The sequence below is a fragment of the Puntigrus tetrazona genome, chromosome 3 (assembly GCF_018831695.1).
Source record: "Puntigrus tetrazona isolate hp1 chromosome 3, ASM1883169v1, whole genome shotgun sequence".
NCBI lineage: Eukaryota > Metazoa > Chordata > Actinopteri > Cypriniformes > Cyprinidae > Puntigrus > Puntigrus tetrazona.
In genome coordinates, this window is record NC_056701.1 from 11,226,470 (window position 1) to 11,246,954 (window position 20,485).

General features: G+C 38.2%; 1 protein-coding gene across 1 annotated transcript in view; it reads right to left on the reverse strand.

The window, feature by feature from the left end:
• The window catches only part of shank1 (SH3 and multiple ankyrin repeat domains 1), an 82,126-nt gene extending 63,108 nt beyond the window's left edge, over positions 1–19,018 (reverse strand). Inside the window, 1 exon segment of the mRNA XM_043233696.1 lies at positions 18,829–19,018. The gene's annotated coding sequence lies outside the window, so the exon portion shown is untranslated.
• Positions 19,019–20,485: the final 1,467 nt, after the last annotated feature.

Here is a 20,485-nt window from a genome sequence, read left to right on the forward strand (position 1 = left end):
AAGACATCATACAAGGACACATTTGTAGAGAAGCATATTCCCACAGATGGAAAAAAAAAGACTGCAAAAGCTCAAATTTCTACTGTGCACTCTGTATGATTCTGGTCTGGTTATATAACAGAAATCACATTAGAGAGCTGAAAACAGCTGTACTTCCACATACACGCACCTTAGGGGAAGCTACAAATCAAACTCCCCCTCTGAGTCGACAACTCTGCACCATGGGGCTAATTAAGATCTTAGATCCCTCTCAGACTGTCTTCTCCAAAATGGCTGCAATTTCAAAAGACGTTCAGAAAATATTACAAGATCTGTGAAATATCTCAGACAGAGCGGAGAATATAACTCACTCAACCACAGCGACTCTCTCTCTCTTTCTGACATTTATAACAGATTTTTTCACTTGAATGTCAGTAGACCAGGGTTATGATAGATAGATAGATAGATAGATAGATAGATAGATAGATAGATAGATAGATAGATAGATAGAATAGATTGAGATTGATAGATGAATAGATTCCATTCAAATGTTTGGATTTGTATTAAGATTATTATTTTTTTAAATATTAAATAATAGTACTTTTACTTAGCAAGGGTGCATTATATTGATCAAAAGTAACAGTAAAGAATTGTAACTGTTGCAAAAAAGAATTCTGGAAAAAATGGATTATTGACAATGCTAAGAAATGTTTTTTTATATATATCAAATCTGCATATGATTTCTGAAGGATCATGCGAGACTGGAATAATATTACTGAAAAAGCAGTTTTGGAATAAATAAACTACATTTCAAAATATATAAAAAATAGAGAACCATTATTATAAAAATATTATGCAGTATTAATGATTCATTTATTTTTAATCAAATATTTACAAGAGACTTATTAAAGACCCCAACTTCAGGCACCAAGGGCAGAAGAACACTTATATTACCCGAATACATTAGCGTGTTAATTTACGATGTGCAATTCCGAAAGTTCCTCCTTTTGTCATTCAAATCCAAATTCCAATGATAAGGAGCCAATTCTCTAATTCTGTACTGTACTCTGACAAAAGACGCTGTTCTGAGTCAGAATCTGGCTGACAATTTTAAATAAGCTCACACCCTTAAAAACACTCTCACGTATGAGATTAGTAAAATTGTGGTGTGTCAAGCGGATTGAAAAGAGAAGAAAGACAGCTTGAAAAGAGAAGATTTCAAGGGCCACTAGTCTCATGAAACACCTCAGCATCATGCCTTCATTAAAGCGGAGTGATTTCATATTCTGTTCACACAATGATGCTTCTGAGTTCAGCATCAATCACCAGTGACCTGTGCTTCTTTAAGGAGAGCGTGAGATTCTTACACAGAGCAACAGCCCACATACAGGGTATTTTGAATTTTCAGAGAGACGGAGGGAGAGAACAAGCGAGCATGCATGGAAAGAGAGAAAACGAGGGAGAGGGGTAAGGTCACCGTGTCTTGTCGACGACAGAAATGATGGCAAGCAACTTCCACCTTTTCTTTGCTCGTGTGTGACAGTGATGTCACCTCATGGCCTGTTCATCAACCAGCCGTTGGGCACATGACAGCCTCGTATTTCCTCTGGGCACAAACCTGGCGCAGTGATAATGTCATAACAAGAAAACAGCTCTAGTCCCGGCCACCTCCGAGAGGCCGAACAATGCCTCGCTAGCCTGCCTTTTCTGGCTAGACTGATAAGAGCGCAGACATCTCAATGGGAAAGAGCTTGCCGAAACGTTCCTGAATGGAAGCACATAAAGAGGTTACACACATTAGAGCGGAACGCTGCAGGGGGAGAGAGTGTGTGGGCTCTGGGTTTGATGCTTGGGTTTTTCATGCTTAAAAATGATTGGAGACACCACGAACGATGGCATCCTCCCACCATGAACAAGATATATTAAAGTCATGCTGCTTGACATGTTGGAGATATAGAAGATAGCTTAGAGTATAGTCTTAAAGGGACAGTTCAAAACTCTGTTTTCTAGTGGTTTTATGGTACGGTTAAACTTTTAGGAAATTGAAATAATACATATTAGATATTCTATAATTACATTTTTAATTGAAATAAATATTTGATTTTAGCTTAAATCTAATCTTAAAACTTGAAAACCGGGAATGCTGGCAACTAACAAATACGTTTAATTTGAAGTACTCAAATTATAAAAGACAGAAACAAACGCTACAGAAAAATATATAGAAAAATCCAATTAAAAAAACGAAATTACGTAAACTCTAAAAGGACAAGATAATGTGCACACAGTGAAAGTGGGTTTAAATGTTGATTGAACCACATTGGTTTTCACTGCATGGAAAACAAAGTTGAAAAACATCAAAATATATTAATACAGGTTTGCATCAACCTGAGCATAATCAAATGATAACAGTATTTTTATTTTTGGGTGAACTATCCCTTCAATGACTCGCAGATTCCAACTCTAGTCCAATCAATCTAGTCCAAATAACCTGTCTCATGAATATGTAATGAGTTCGGCAGCGGTATGGGAGGAGTCGTGTCTAAAAAAAATGTGGTTTCTATTTGGCTTTAGCAAAGCAAAGAGACATTTTGCTTTATATTCTGCATGAAGTTCTACTTGTTAAATAAGACGATGTTACACAATCACACTACCTCCTCTCATTTATCAATAAACTCTCCTGGCCTTTCTTTTTCTTGCCTGTATGTCTGAAAAGACACCCTCAAGCGAACTTTAACAGAACAGGACGCTTTGGATGTGTGCAGTCCACAAAGGCTTCACTGACTCAGCTGTTGTGGTCAGCGTGTAGGTTTTCTAAGCTAATGCACTGAGGCTTGTGTTAAAAACAGAGCTAATGGACACAGATTATACAACTAGGAAGAACTTCATAAATCCTACGTAACCTATCATAAGCGCTAACAAAAGGATCAGACACGTCATATGCCCACAATAAATCAACACACATTAAAATGGTTTTCTTATAGAGGATTACAAATTAAAGTTCACACAGTTATATCCAAAAGAAAAAACACTAGTCTTGACGGTAAATCAAAGAGAAAAATAGATCTCAAAAAAGACAAAAAAACAAGTGAAATCAACCTCTAAATCCCTCACACGCACAAACTGCTTCATTATTAAGGTGTTTCCCGTAAATCCCTTAAACGCTAGCTGAAGATGTGGTTGTGTATTTTGCAGACACTCAATCCTTTTACATTAATACTGATATTTTAATAATTTCGGTGCAATAGCTCTTTAAACTGAGGAGATAAATCCCGTTATTTTCTCTTTAGGTGGAGTATTTGATTTACAAATAAACGTGTTTTAGAGCATTAAAAATGAAACTGAAAATTCCTCTAAGCCAGCAATTGGCTCGCCAGAAAAAAAACACTGATACAACTGGAAATAAATACAGTCCAAACTGATTTTCCTGCAAACTAAACCTCCACAAAAATATGATGACATACTTGGGTAAATCATAGCTGTATTAACATGTCAAATAAAGCTGGTTTAGTGTGTTTGAGACAGTGCTGTGTGAGGATGTGTCATCACCGTGGCCTGAGGGCTTCATCCAACTGATGGTGTTTGACAGAATTGCAGCAGTTCAGGCTGTGGTTCCCTGACAGACCGCACTGCTGTTTTGCCACGGCTCCCTCAGGTGCAAGCCAAGCTGACTTGGCGTTTTGTGACGGACATATTTTGCGATGATACAGCCGTCAAAGGGATTTGAATGGGCAAACACAGGATTAAAATGTCTCTGTGTGTGTTTCAGAAAGATGGCTGAGAGGGAGGGTGGGAAGAAGCTGGATCAGTGGAGCTTGCCCTGTGACAACTACATGCTCTCTCTTCCTCCGCGAAAGTGCAATTCACACACGCGTTCCAGATGTCAAAATACAGTTCCACAAACACAGGCCGAACCGAGCAGTGATATTTTTTTTACAAATATCTCTAGACAAGATTTTTTTTAAAGCTGTGGAGACACGAATCCCACAGAGTATTTTTTAAAAGTTGTAAATAATCAAAGATTGTTGGAGTATGTTTTAAAATTACGAACTATTATTAAAAAAATGTTTAAAAACGTATTTTAACTTTAAAAAAAGTCACATTTAATTTAAAGTCACTTGCTTAATTTGTAGTTAATTGAACAGTTTCAGAATGAAAAAAAAAACTATTTTGCCATTTTTACTTTTGAACTACTGACATGATGCAACAAATAATACATTTTACAACATTCCTTGTCGAAAAAATTGATAGAAACTTAATATAGTATTAACAGTGCATGATTTTCATTTTTTTCCTTCACCATTGCTTAAACTTGTAACAGTCAAGAAATAAGGTGTAACTTTTTAATTTATTTATTTAATTTCAAATATAAAATGTATATAAAATAACTGAGCGTGTTGAAAATGCCCTATTTTGTAGGAAGGCATACCTTGACACAATCACATAAAACACAAATGCTCTGACCCGTAGAGCCATCCATCAAACAGATCTATACAAACTGCTGTCACTTTCTAATATTAAAGGCTCCAAAGCAACCAGTGACACACCATCTTCCTCACTGGGATTTGACAGATTGAGTGCAGTTTCAAAACTTTAACCATCAATTTAAAACCACCCCATATTGTAAACTGACAATCCGAATGACAAAAAGGGCTTGTCGGCTATTATACAAGCTACTACTGTGTACTCTTCAGTGCATTTTTATGTGCACCCTTCATTGCTTATTTCTCAACTATTTCATTCCACTGTATGCACTTTATCATAATTAAGCATTTTGTCATTTGTCACCTTTCATTTTTTTTGCAGCACCATCGCAGAATAAAATCCTGTGCAGAAGTGTCATATTGGGTAAATGATAGCGACTTGACATTTATAAGGCAATGTCAATATTACACATGGTGCTGATGTTATCAGAGTGCTCTTCCTGAGAAAATCAAGCTGCTTGGCATTTAAAGGAGTTCTGTGGGCAGCTTTCTAACCACCTTCACCGTAATCAATAATAAATATTCCTGCCCTCAAAATAATATGACCACCATAAAACGTCAATGGCACGTTAAAGATATAATCTGACAGATGTTCTGGCACACTCTCCTGGTCAGATTCCCACTTTATTATATATTCTGGACATCATTGAACAATAAAAAAGATACTTATATATATATACTGTATAAAGAGCCTCAAACAGGGCTTTGCAGTGCAAAAAAAAACTTTGTGTTCCTTAATGAAATTTAAGTGAATGGTTCTTAAAAGATCCCCTTTTTTTTTTTTTTTTTTTTTAAATGTGAAGAACATTTTAACCATCTGAAGCAACTTTTTTTTATCTATAAAAACCTTTTGTGGAAAGGAAATTTCTATATTCTACATGAAACCATAGATAGCATTAAAGAATCTTTACTTAGCACATAAAACCATTTATTCCACAAATTCTCTGTGCATTCATAATCATTATACCCGCACCTATATATAAATAGCCAAACATAAAGAAAGATGAGAGTGGTTTTTATCTCAACTACATGTTTTTTACGTGCATTAATCGTTATTCATTAACACACACTAACTACTGCCTCTAAAAGCTTCTGCCTTTGATAGTTAATGACAGCAGCCTTGATATACTCATTAATTTTAGTGGAGAGTGTCAGATGGAAAACAGAGAGAAGAGCATCAAGAAGCTGAAGCTTAAATTTGATTTTGTGTGTTCAAATTGTGGATGAAAGGCGAAAACCAACACACAAGGAACCGTCTTTATATCGTTCTAATCTATTCTATATAGGCCAATCAATATGGCAAGACTTCAAACAGCACTTCTCTTCCCCCTCCCTCTCCTCCGGGGCCCTCGGCTTCGACAATACATGTGCATGCTTCACCTCCTAATTGTGTTTGCATTTTAAATGATTCAAAGCAATAAAAAGAACAGAAACGCTTCCACAAGACTCCAAATCTACATTATGCTCGAGGAAACATGGGATGCGTGCTCCCAGGACAATGCTAAATGATGCATGTGACCCAAATGATAAAGTGCCATTTCACAACTGCATTCTTTATTACGTTTAGAGAGATGCGTGAAGAAACATCTGCAACCTGTGTCCAAAAATTCCCAAGAATGGCAGGCATAATAATTTTCAATTTAAAGAGTAATTACACTGCAAGCAGACTCGTCTCAATTTGAGGAGATGCAGTACCAAGCACAATCTTACTGACTGCACTCTGAACATATTCAGTGTAACTTAATAAATCATATTACTGATTCTGTAAAATCGCTTTCTAATAATCTCTTTTGATGGAGACACAACAAAAGTGATGCTCGTTCTTAGCTCTAATCTCTAAGACTGTGATCAATTAGGGTGCTGCAGTCAATGGTCCATGGCTGATTTGAAAATAAAGCAATAATCTGGCAATAATGCGTTTGAGGGATGTGAATGAAATCAATCCTGTCTTAGTGTGAAGGCTTTCTGCTTTCAAATGTTAATGTGATGATTATGGCCATCATTATGTAGTCTTCTTTCGTAATTACCAAAGCTCTGGAGAATCTGCGCCCTGTAAGAGCAGACACCTGGACAGAGTCTGAAGAGCCAACATCACTGACCTTATGTTCAAAGGAAGCTAAAAGTGAGTTATAAGCTTTGCTAATAAGACAAAGGTTTTCATCCATTGTGTCTGTGAGAAAACCTTAAAAAAAGGGTAGGTTTGAATATAAGTTCTTATTCAACAGCGAGATCAGTGAGAGTGGCTTACAAAAGATGTGAATAGATTGTTAAAATATCACAGTTTCAACTGTCTAGCCACAAGACAAAAAAGCATTAATATGATTTTAGTATAAAATATCACTTACAAACCTTTTCTGTAAAGTTATATTAAACCATCTTTTTTTGCCATGATAACAAAAGATGTCAAAATTAGGAAATAACCTTCACATTTAATAAAGAATTCAGACATCAAAACCCTATAAAATGTATAGGTAATAAAATAAATAGGTAGTTTAGCCTTATATCACCTTCAGTTCATGCTTATGTTAATACTTTCTCTTAAAAGCAGATACGATGAGATCGCGTTTCTGGTTTGAATACGTAGCATATGCCCCGTTGACCTTATATTGAACCCTGAAATATCTCTTTAACTGTTTGGACAAAACACGAGAAAGGAAAAGATGTTTTTAGCTAAATGGAGCACTGAAAGTTGCAAGTTTATATTTGTTTGTGCGTGTCAAAGTCTGCCAGTGTACATGCACGTCTCTAGGACCCTACCGCCCGCTATTTCTGCAGCTGTTAGTCATGGCAATTGGCGTCCACTCACACGCCGGCCTCGCAGGCGGGCGGCTCAGTAGTTAGGGAGGTTCTGTCATATATCATTCCCCATTCACAGTGCCGCCACCCTCCACAGTTTCTATAAATACAACCAGCAGCGCCTCCATTATTAATGCACAAGGCCACTCCAGCCAATCACGTCAATCTATACTGAATCCATCATCGTAAGCTGAACAGCACAACCTACAGTTGCCTGTCTGCATGCTTGACCCACCCACAGCTTTCTGAATAAGGCCTGCAGCTCCGCACAGGCTGTAGAAGAGGATCAAAACTGGGATCCTGGTGTGGATGAGGGTCTGGCTCATTCACCATAATCTCTTGTAAATGGGATGAACGGATGACCGAGCACATAGTGAGGGCAATATAACTGCTGTGACACACCTGAGGACACACCATCCCATTGCTGCAATGTGAGAGAGTATTACAGCAATTTTTCTCATTTTGACCTCTTTTTATTTTCCTTTTCGAAGTATTAGGATTTTATCTGGTTAGCCTCTTGAGATTGACATCTCAATGTTTTCGATGGCGGAACGAAACATTACAACAATAAGAACAACAGAGGATGATGTGTGAAGAAATGTGACTAAGTGCACAAATGCCAAAATGACTGCTCAAAAAAATCTTTGACCTGAGTCCTGCAACCATTTAAAGGCACTAGGGTTTGCAATTTCGGAATCTTTTCAAGTGTTTGAAGTGTAAAAAGTGATTAGGACCCTGACTCTGAGCAGTCTGCGGCAATACTACTGTAATATTAATACTGAAGTTGTCTGAGGTCTTTTTCAGTACAATTGATAACTAAGACGCAAGGCCATGGCAGTTGCATTTGTATTAAACGAGAGAGCAATGAGTTATGAGAGACATCAAAGCAGTGCTGGTTTCATTTACTCAGATGAGCTGTGAAAAGATAATTGCAAATAATACAAAATAGCTGACAGATATTTGTTGTTGACCAAATATTCCAGAGAGCACTTTAAAAACACTTTATTATAACTGATTGTCAACAACTATGTGCTGTACATAATAAATCTGCCGATACAACGGGTAGGTCACTGCCACATGTTCATAAAAAGATATCTAAAATATGACTCAAAAGAAGTGTTTGTTAAAACCTGATGCAAGCGCACAGATGGGCTCTTGTTTTTTATGCTGTCATGTATGGCTTACATCCCTCAAATGCAAATAAAAAGAAAATTAAGCAAATTAAAATTGTGAATTTAAAATAAACCTATGGCAACACCTAATGGAAACACGTACGTTTTGCAAAAACTCCCAATTATTGCAAAAACAAAGTTTATATGCATGCATGAGGTGTTTTGAGCAATTCGAAAAAAGTAATATTTCACTGCAACAGAAATGCATTACAGGTCATATGATCATTCTTCAATGTACTATAACCTTCAAGAAACACTTAACACATGGTCGCTCTTAAGGGGCTTTCCCTGCCATTTAATCTTAGACAGTTTACGCTGCACATATCTGCTGAGCAGTCCAGCTCTGTTAAAGCCACTGAAGCAGATTAAAAACTGTTGTAAAAATATCTATATATTTCCTAAAATATCAAGTTTTGGCTTTGTTCGCAGACCAATCAGTGTATGACATTGGTTCCTTATGTTATCAAAACATTTCTCAAGGTACTTTGAATCAAAGTAATACAGAAATCCTGGCAAGGACGCTTCCTGGGAAAATGGCACTTATAGTCATCCTAGCTTGTGCACATTTCTGAAGATCTCTGTTAAAGATACACGCTTATGCCTCCTTTGAAGAAATACATCCAAAAACGATAAAATATCACCAAAATCCTTTGCCATGACTTAGTGTGACTTGGCTGCCCACTGCTCTGGGTGTGTGTTCACAGTGTGTGTGTGTGTGTGTGTGTGTTTGTGCGTGTTTGTTCACTTCTCATTACAGTGAGTGTGCACTTCAGTGGGTTAAATGCAGAACACACATTCCAAGTATGGGACACCATATCCACTACTGACTTCCATAGCATTTTTTTAATACCGTGGACGTCAAAGGCTACCCGTCAACTGTTTGGTTTCCAACATTCTTCATAGTATCTTCTTTTATGTTCATACTTGTTTAGAATGAAGTGTGTAATTGAGAACAGAGTTCATACTTCTGGGTGACCTATCCCTTTAAGTACCAGAAAAATGCTACAATTACAACTAAATAAATATTCACAAATGTAACTAATTACACAAAATAACAAGCGATCTTATATAAATTTCCACGTCAAATCACAGTGCAACATTAACCTAAAAAAAAGGACATGACTGACTGGAAGGACAGCTTTAAAAGCCTATTGATCTAGTTGTTGACTTGAGCTGACACTGCCACCGCAGCTAAGCTGAAGGTTGATTGATGGTCTGTGTGCGGCTGACACTGATAAACTAAGCCAAACCTGTCAGCATATGAGGAGGTACATTTGCAAATTTAACATAGCTGCTGCAATAGACATCTAGCGCTGAGAGCTGAAGTATGTGGACATTAGACCTGCAATTGATGAGAGGAGACTGAAGGATAGCAGCTATTCATCAACGGAAGCAGTGGATAACACACAGAGTTAATCTGTTCGGTGCAACTCTAAAACACGCTCCTAATAAACAAACCGGATAGCGTCATTTGCCTTAATGGAATTCAGTCTTCCAGGATCTGCAGGGGTGAGCCATAGCCATTTTTGCACACTGATATTCTCATCAGAAGCCGTGTCGGCTGTGTTCTACAACTGCAGAAAAACAAGCGTTGCTGGATTACTACAGGTTTTGTGTGCAACTATATGATTCTGCAAACAATGTGATTTTATGCAGAAGTATTCATGAGTAATGGATTGTCTCCTGTCTTCATTAAGCAGGTCTCAGCAGCATAATCCCTCTGAATGAAGATGAGCACTTCTTAGCCACACACCAACATACTGTAGCTCATTCTTCACTGCAGGTTTGATCAGCTAACACAAAAAGGCAAAACGTTAAACATGTTTGTCCATTTGCCTGACATGTTCACTGATGAGATTGGATAATATTTACATATAATGAGAGGGGTGTCTGGTGAATTATTTGCACCCTTTAAAGGCCGCTAGCATCAATTAAAACATAAATAAATTAATAAAAAACAGTGTTCGTACATCAGTGGTTCTCAACCCATTGAATTCCAAGGTTCCCAATTTTTCACAACTGCAATAGAAAGTCCAACTCTCATAGTTTCTGTAAATTAAATTTCAGGATTCCAAATGTTTTAAGAGCTGAATGTCTTCAAGGCCCCCACTTTTTAAAAATTAATTTTACAGTAGTTCATGATTTATTGATTATGCTTTTAAAAATATATTTTAAAAACATATTACAAATTATTTTTATATTACCAAATAAAATATTTTAGAGCTTGGAATAACTAGAAAATGTAAAATCATTATAAATAATTTACATAACTTTCTAAGACTAGAATTTACACTTTCCAGACAACGGGAGCCCGGTTTTTCAAAGAGGAAAGTTGTTAAGGGGGTGAAAAAAAAAACATTTTTAGTAGTGGGGATCATATAAAGCATATATGATTAATTAATCAGTCATTTAATGTGATTAAGTAATTCAATTAATCAATTAAAGCTGAATAAATAAGCTTATAGGATTTTTGGCAGAGATGCAACTATTTGAAAATCCAGAATCTGAGAGTGCGAAACAATATTGAGAATATCGCCTTTAAAGTTATCCAATTTAAGTTCTCAGCAAGGCATATAATGAATCAGAAATTACGTTTTTATATATTTACAGTATGATATTGACAAAATAGCTTAATGGAACATGATGTTTAATTAATAATCTTATGATTTTTGGCAAAAAAGAAAAATCTATGATTTTGACCTATACAATGTATTTTTGGCTATTGCTACAAATATACCCATATATACTGGTTTTGTAGCGGACCTCAGTTTGAAAAACCCTGATATAGAGTATTAGATATACTCCTGAGAATCACTGTACTGAATCTGAACATCAATACTTTATAAATGTGCATAAGCAGCTGAAACTGTCCATAGAAAAGTCAATATGGGGCGTAATGCACTGCCATGGCAGTTTAAAACTGCTGTTCTGGGCCAATCGGCTCACCACCACTGTTTCAGAGACTAAAAATAGCTGTACTTTGATGATGCACTGGTGACTGCTGGGAAAATTCATGCCCCACTCCCCCTCTTTTGCTGCATCCCTCTTTCCCTCTCAATGGTGCAATTAGCACTAATACACTGGGATCTGGTCCACAGAAGTGGAGGAGACTACGGCCAATCGCTCAGATCAATTGGCATGAATGAGAGTATCCTCATGCAGCGAGCAGGAAGAAAGCAGAACGCCAGCATGCAACTGCATTATTGCAACCATATTTCTCTTGCATTTTTTCAGTGAAGCAGCGGGGGGAAATAGAAAGTGAGTGACTGACTCAAAGAAAAAGAGATTGATGCTGTCCTCTGAGATTCAACAAAGGGATTTTTGTTCTACTTATGTGCATACACACGCTCAACCGCTGCTGTGAGAAACACCCCCATGCCCTGTGCTCACACCGATGCCGACACCATCTCACGCTGGCTCAAAGTGCTAGACCAATCTCAGCTGTAGGACTTGTGTTTGGGTCTTTCATCAGTCACATGGGGGAACAGCTCCGTCAGTGCAAGGGTTTGGCACAACACTCTGATTCTGGACCTCAGACACGGCCAGAGTGCATGACACCTGTCCCTACATGACACTCCAGCAATCAAAAACCATTGATCAACATCAACCTCCTGAAAAGACCAGCTTAAAATAACATTGTCTTGGTTTGGTGCTGAGCTGGTAGACTAGCAATTACCTGGAATTAATGCTAGCCAACAAGCATTGATTCTTTGATGAAGATAGTTGACCCATAAAATTGTGCTAAAATAAAAAAAAGCCTGGTGAATACACCAGCAAAGCAGTATCCAATTCTGAAAAACACATTAATGCAAGTTGTATTATCAGATAACTTTTGCTAAATTCACACCATGAAGCAGAATTAATATATTCTTAAGAAATTCAGATTACTCAAACACAATGTTTTCATGCAGATGAAAACGTTTTGCATATTAAAAGAGGTTTGTTCACCCAAAAATGAAAATTGTCCTGTCTTTTACTCACCTTTGAAGCATCCTGGGTGTACGTGACTTTCATCTGTCAGACGAAACTAATCGGAGTTTTATTAAAAATTGTGCAGACCCCTCCAAGCCTTTGAATGGGTTTAACAGATGGTAGCTGTATTCAGTTCGGAAGATATAAAATAACGTGCGCGTATTTGTAATATAACGTCCTTCACACGGCTCCGGGGGTGAATAAAGCCCCACCTGCAGCATACGATACGATAAATATCCATATTTCAAACGTAATAAACAGTTTTAGCTCACTTCTGCTGATTGTGGAAATCCGAAGCAGTCCCGCGGATGATGTAATACCTCGCCGTTATGTGATTAATGACAAGCGCGGAAAGAAGACAAAACAAAACGCCAGTCGTGAATTAAAAGCATAAACCGAGAATTTGAAGAAAATTTCCATATAAGCCACAAGGAGTCTGTTTTTTATTAAGAAAGTAAACGTTGTTTCCTATAACGACTACATTTCCTATAGGCGCGCGCACAACGCATACGTCCTACGACATTTAGCAGGCCTGCTTCCGGTTTCCACAGTCAGCAAAAGTGAAAAGTGTTTATTACGTTTGAAATACAAATATGTGTCGTACAAAAAACGCAGGGATTCGCTAAAGGAACCTTTATTCGCCGCCCGGAGCCGTGTGAGGGACGTTGTATTACGAATACCCGCATGTTATTTCACGTCTTTTCATGTCAACTGAATACAGCTACCACCCATTTACATTTAGTCATTTAGCAGACCCTTTTATCCAAAGCGACGTACAAATGATTTAAACCCATTCAATGTCTTGGAAGGGTTTGAACAATTTTTAATACAACTGGATTGGTCTGACAGAAGAAAGTCACTTACACCTAGGATGCCTCAAAGATGAATAAAGGACAGGACAATTTTCATTTTTGGGTAAACTAACCCTTTAAATTTGAAGCGATATTTCATCCCACCGCCCCCGAAAATGCACATTCTGTCATCATTTGTTGCTCCTTGTGCTGTTTCAAACCCATTACACCTGCAGAACACAAAATAAGATATTGTGAAAAACTGAATTGAATTTCATTTAATGGGCAAAGTAAATAAATAAAGCCATGCAGGTTTATGACATGGCATGAGGGTGAGTAAATTTCAAGGACAACTGTCAAGAGATGTAGTATGCTGAACATATGCTGAACAAAAACTGAACTTGTGAAATTTTAAAAGCACTTAAGTGTTTGTACAGTGTTTTAAAAAGACACTGATTTGGTCAAACAGAAGCTAAACTTTTAATGTGCATGTAATGCACTGAGCTTGGCACAGTTTCTTTGAATCCACAGTGAGATTTGTCTTATAAAATGTCAAATGCTGCTGCTAAATGAAAATAAAGCTGTGTGCTTAAGAAAAATTCAGCTGTACTCTGTTTTTGGGTGATGCCTCAGATCAGCAGTGGATCTCCTTTGTCCTTGAGCCCGCAGGTATGGCCGCCAAAAACCTTGCTGTTGTCATGACAATCAGTGTGCACTTTTCGCAGTACAGTCTGTATGTGAAACCAAACGTGTCAATGCAAAACCACTTGTCCATGGCAAAAAAAAAAAAGCTTTTCTATTGTTTAAGAATACAAATAAAACATATGTAAGCAAAGCAAAGTGCATCTACTTTGGTGAAGAAAGTGTTGAGAAAAGTGTTACACGACATAACTTTTTAAAAAAGTGATCTAACTTTGTCATCCATTAGTTCAACAAGTAAGTTTTCCCAACACTAGTCATCAGCCCAAACGCCAAAAAGGGAGAAACAGATGGAAAGTGGAAAAGAGGAGAGAGTGAGTTTGGGGAGGTGAGAGAGAAAGGACAGAGCTGAAGTAGGCCAGAGCGCAAGGGAGACCGTCTGTCCCAGATCAGTCCTTTACCGCGAGCAGAATGATACAAGGAGAAAAAAACGTGAGCGGAAGTGCGTAAAACGACTGGGCTAAATCCCGAAAGTTTGAACTATCCTCCTCAAGAGCCTACACGGTAAATATTAGAGGAGGGAGAGATTCACCATCTTCAACTATTGGGCAAACACACACAGAGAGAGAGAGAAAAGGACGAGAGGGCAAGAAAAACCAACTGACTGTACAGGGGACGGAGAAGTAAAGTGCATAAAGACTGGACGAGAAGGAGGGAAAGTGGTAGGGAACAGTGAAAAACCAGAATGAAACTGAGAAGAAACATAACCTCATAGGAGCTGAGTAAAATGAACAGGAATGAAACGGTGAACAAGCATATCAGGCCTCCACGCTGGCCTAATTTACACAGATCCATTGGTATCGATCCATGCTGGCCAGGTAGCACCCACTGCCTCGATTCATTAGCTCAGACAGGCAAATGTGTTATTAGAAAACGCTCAGGATGGAAATGTTTCTTGAATGCCACATTTGTATCTACTCATTTCAAAGGACAATGCGAGAAGAACTTTACACTGATCACAATCGTTCTGTGTTGTAGTCATCAGGATGTCCAAAGTATTGGAGTTGTGAAAGTGTGATCATTTATCCAAGCACGCTGAAATGGTGTGAGCTGTTACTAGGTTGAGACGAGAATATTTCTCCTCATTTACAGTTACGAGTGTGAGGATGCATTGCAGGAGATCCTTCTGCTAAGCATAATGAGAGAAAAGTGTTTGAACTACAAAGAGTGCTGCGGTACTCGCACATACCTGCAGCATCTCCAACGAAGAAGTGGAAGAGGCAATAAACACAATTATGAAAAAAAATGTAAAATAATGGACACTAATCTGGCATACCTGCAGTACTATTTGTCCTTCAGCATGGATCAATTAAATTGAGGATATTGATGGTAAAATCTTTTACAATGTTACAAATCTTTTTTTTTTAATCAAATACATGCTTTTTAAACTTCTGTTGATCAAAGAATCCTGAAAATAGGTATAATGGTTAAAGGGACAGTTCACCCAAAAAAGGGAAATTCATTACTATCATGTCGTTTCAAAAGCATACGACGTCGTTCATCTTCAAAATGAAAATAAAGATGTTTTAAGTTAAGTCCTAGAGCTCTTTGATCTTTCAGACTACAAGGGTCCTACCGCGTTCAAGATCCAAAAAGTTAGTAAGTACGTTGTTAAAATAGTACACTTGACATCAGTGGTTCAAGCATAATTTTATAAAGCTAAAAGAATCATTTTTGTGAAGAAAAACAAAAATAATTTAATTCCTCTTCCCCAAGTTATTATGGACAGTACCATGATGCATGTACTTGCTTTATTCATAAACGAGGTGCAGTGTATCCGTGTTCTGCATCAGCAGCAGCACAATCACATGGATGCATGGTATTCACCATACTGAAGGTAACTCAGGGAAGAAGTTGAATAAACCGTTGAATAAAGTCATTGCTTTTGTTTTCTTTGCACACAGTATTTTCATAGCTTTATAAAACTAAGCTTGAAACACTGATGCCACAGACTAATATGTTGATCTTCTTGTTACCTTTCTGATCCTTGAACGTGGACTCTTGGGCTCCATGAAAGATCAAAATGCTCTCGGCTTTCATCGTAAATATCATTATTTTTGTCATCAAGACGAATGAAGGTCTTATTACGGGTTTGGAATGACATGAGAAATTAGTGGCAGAATTTACATTTTTGAGTCAACTGTCCCTTTAAGCAGTACTAGTGTTTTCAAGACAGATATTAATAGGAAATTTCTTGAGCGGTAAATTCTAATCATTTCTGAGGGATCGTGTGACAGGAATAATGAGAGAATTCATCACGATTAAGTATATAAGTATAGTAAGTATAAGTTTTGCACAACCCTACTGGACACATCCATATGTATGCACGTATGCATAAGGTAATGCAAATGAGAGGAGAGGCCGGGTTTTCCAGAGCATTGAGTGGAAGAGTGTCAGTGGCGTTCTAGTTTCCCAATTTATCAATGGCCCGTTCAACGTGGCTAATTTTAACTCTCTTTGTGTGCCTCTGTCTGATTATCCACTCTGTCATCCTATCTCATATCCCCCCGAAGCAAACACACTCACACTCCACCGGAGAGACTGAGTGCATGTGTGTGTTTAAAGGGAAGACGAAGGGAGTGTGGGAAAAGAGAGAGGGTGACAGTTGTGACAGCGTGACTGAGGAAGAAATGTTTTATTACATGTAATGTTGGCAACACCATTCTGCCCTAACATCTGCGCCCGGAAAACATGTCTTAAAGTTTTTGCTTTATCTTATCTTATTACTGGCACTTTTTTTATTTGAATAAATACATTTATTTGTATGCATAAATAGAAAAAAATTTAGTTTGTGAGAAAATGAACTGTAAACATTCCAGTCTTTATAACTCTATATTTTCCCCTCCATTTTTTCAACTGCAAAAAAAAAAACAAAAAACATTTTCTTAATCAGTACGCTTGCTTTTGGAAAAATGTTATTTTGAGTTTTAAGCATAATTACGAAAATTAGGGATGTGACTTAAGGTTAGTTAAAACAAGTAAACACGTCCTCTAAAAGCAAGTCTTTATCAGCTTTGAGAAATTGTTATTATTTTATTGGGATAAATTGATTTATTTAGCAACCTTTCAAAATTGTAGCTTTATTCTCGTGTTCTTCATTTTTAACAGCTGGTAGAGGTAATTATCTACAGATCTTCATTTCTCTTTGGCTTCATTATTTATTTTTTCCTCCCCCATGTCATTTCTCTCTCTCTCTAACTGGCTAGAAATACATATATCATGTAATTATGGGTGACCGCAGCAAAGACCTGCAACAATTTCCCCTCTTCTGAGCACAGACAATGTATCAGAGGAGGATATATGCGAAAAACAAAGGCTTCTAATAATAGATTCAGCAGATAATGGCAGGGGACAGTCCCAAACCAAATCAACACGCGCTCTCAGTGTAGCAGCACATACAGACTCAAGATCTCTTCAGATCCATGCAGAGGAGAGAATGTGTGCCACTTCTAGCCTATGTGAGGTGAGGAGCCGGCTGTCTAGTTAAGGGGCATTCAGTGGGTTGTCTGAGCAGCAGTGTGTCTGTGGGCGGAGAAGAATCTCAAGCGAAAGGTGTGATTATGGGAATCACCTGAAAAGTACCTAGCCTACTTATATTCTCAACTTTTTATAATAAATATTAATCTGGGATAAATGGCATGTACTAGATAAATGTAATGTAATAATAGTTTTTTCTATGTTCATTTCCTCTTGGACTTACATTTAAGGGATACTGAAGCTTTTAAACTTAGTAGATAAAAGATACTAGCTCATAATATTGCTCTGTACTGCATGCATAGATATGGAATATAGTGCAATGGTCGTATGGACCACATTCAGTGCTGTATTTATGGATCTTCAGTTCACCGTAATTGCATGAAAACACTGACCGGTGTAACATTGGAGCTTTTGGGCACCACAGAACAAAGATAAAGATTATAAATGACACGAAGGTGAATAACTGATGACAGAATTCTCATTTTGGGTGATCTATTCTTTTAACAGCCAATTCTGTCTTGCACTGCATATGCTTACAGGAAAGAAAACTGATGTGGCATTTAAGAGATGCAATCATACGAGAGAGAGCTGCCACGCTTGCAGAACAGTCCGTTAGCACTGCTCGGTGAGTAAGTCTGCATGCATGCCAATGTATGTGGGTGGGTGTGTTTCAGGGAGTGACAGGATACTGCATATCAGGCTTCTCCCTTTAAAACACAGAGGAGAAAAAAAGACACATTAGACTCTGCACAAGGAACTGATTTGTATCATTTACTTGACATTATGGTGATCATTCTGTGCCAAGCTCTTTCTCTCACAGCAATGCCAAATATATATCCAGAACAACTTAACACCTGCTGATGCAGTATTCACCTATTCTTTCTGTGAACCTTCTGTTTTAAGCAAACCTCTGTCTCTTTAATGGGAGATCAGATTCTCACGCTGCTGCAGCCAAACTACAGATAATAAGCAACACCAGCCCAGTCTGATAACCTCACAAGACACAGCGCATGCACGGGTCGCCTCTGTTTCCCAATAGCTCATATTTCCAGATCTGAATGGCTCAACTTTAAATGGCAAACCAGCAGCCGGCGTCTGCACTCATAACCCCTTTCGCAATTCATTCATCGCTCATCCTCCGCACATTTTCACCAGCCTCCCCTTCCGTTCACCCACCCCCCCGGCACAGGCGTAAGGAGAAAGAAGCCCCACTTACTGTCTTGCTGTGGTTGCCTCTATTTGTAGATCCCTCCTTTGTAAACGGAGAGAATGACAGCAGTTATAAAAGAAGGGGAAAATCCAGCAGCTGGTTAAAAAAAAAAACGGAGGGGGGGGTACAACAACGACAAAAAGAGAAGAAGAGGAGAGAGAGAAGGCAGATAAAAAAAAAAAAAAAAAGAAAGAAAAATGAAATGGAGGAAAATAAATCACGGCGGCAACAATTAGGCCTTTGGAAATTACATTTTAGAGCGTGTCCTGCAAACCGGTGAGCGCTGGGAGCCAATGCATATCCTCAGCGGGCAGACACCGTTCCAGTGGCCGTGCAATAGTAACACTTCTATTTCCTCGGTTCTGACAATCGATCTCTCCCTCTCTCTCTCTCTCTCTCTCTCTCTCTCTCTCTCGCTTTCCCTCCCTCCTCCCTCCTTTTCTCCCTGCCACGTTCAAACAGCCCCGATCGCTCGTTCTCTTTCAGCTGGTTGGTTGGCTTCGTTCCTCTCTCATCCTCTTGTTTCCCTCCCTCCATACCTGGCTTTCTCTCTCTCTCTCTCAATCGCTTTTGCCCCTCCCCCTCTCCTCCACAGTCTTCTCCATCAGAACCCAGATACAAGGCAGACCCCTCCTCCCCTCTCTCCTTCTCTCCGGCTTTCTTTGATGTTGTGAGGAGTTCTAGACTTTTGGCTGAAGACGAGGAGGAGATGTCTTAGACTATGGCGGTTTCTGAGGACGGCATGAAAGGAGAAGGAAAAATGAAAAATACATCAGGCTACACATTCTGCACAGGGAAATAATGTGAAGGAAGACAAAAGAAAGCAATGGGGGCGAAGACTACTGAGGAAGACGCAGTGATAGCAGCATGAGCGAGAGCACACCTTTAGATGCGGTCCGCTGAAGAAATGTTGGCTCTGTAGCAAAGGACAACCGTGTTAAAACATGAATCGAGAACAGAAATACATCTGTAAGAGCGGGAGTGAACCACTTATTAGCTCGGGGAAGAAAAGAGGGAGAAAAATGGAGGGGAAAGAAAGTAAGAGGGATTATAAAAGTAATTAATTATAGATATTATAAATGGGATTGAAAGGTTTAGTGCATGCTGCTTAGGACAGAAGAATTTAGAGAAGCAGGAAACAATGGAGACAGAAGTAAAAAGTGGTGGGGAATAGTACAACTGGGGCCTTTGCCAAAAAACGTACTCTCACAGGAATTAGGACACAAAAGCTGTCATTGAGGCAGAGTACACATTTGTATCTTTAAGGTACCAACCCTCTAGGTGTACCTTTTGAAAAGGTGCTTTCGTACCTTTATTTATTATTTATTTATTACCTGAGATTGCAAATGGATAAAGAGTAAGTAGTTTAAATGTAGCCTATCACAGGCTGCTCAAAACTCTCTCACCCTATACACTCGAGAGGGTAGCAGAATCAGTCGGGGATCCTAGTAGCAACATCTCAAATACGTTTTCTGTGACTACATTTTCGTTTTATTTCAAAGAATAATAAGTGATATACTTTTGCTAGTTTGTGGTGGTATTAAAAATAGCAAACGCCAAGCTTCATATTTGTTCACTATTTACTTTTTTCGGGTGAGGTTGAGCTGGTAAATACATAATATGAAATTTGAACATAACGTTTATTACTTGATATGGCATGCATTAGATTGCATTAGATGCATTAGATAGAAAACATGTCTAAATGTTGAATTTTCTGCTATACCCAAATACGATCTTGGACCCTATCAGTTTGCATAACTCTTGCAGCAATTTCAAAACAATCAAACAAAAAACTGGTGAAGGTTTACACCAAATCAAACCACACAATACATTAACAATACCCAGTGACAATGCAGCTGTGAGATTTAAGATTTAGTGCACATCCTTCAGTTAGTCGTACACCTGCTA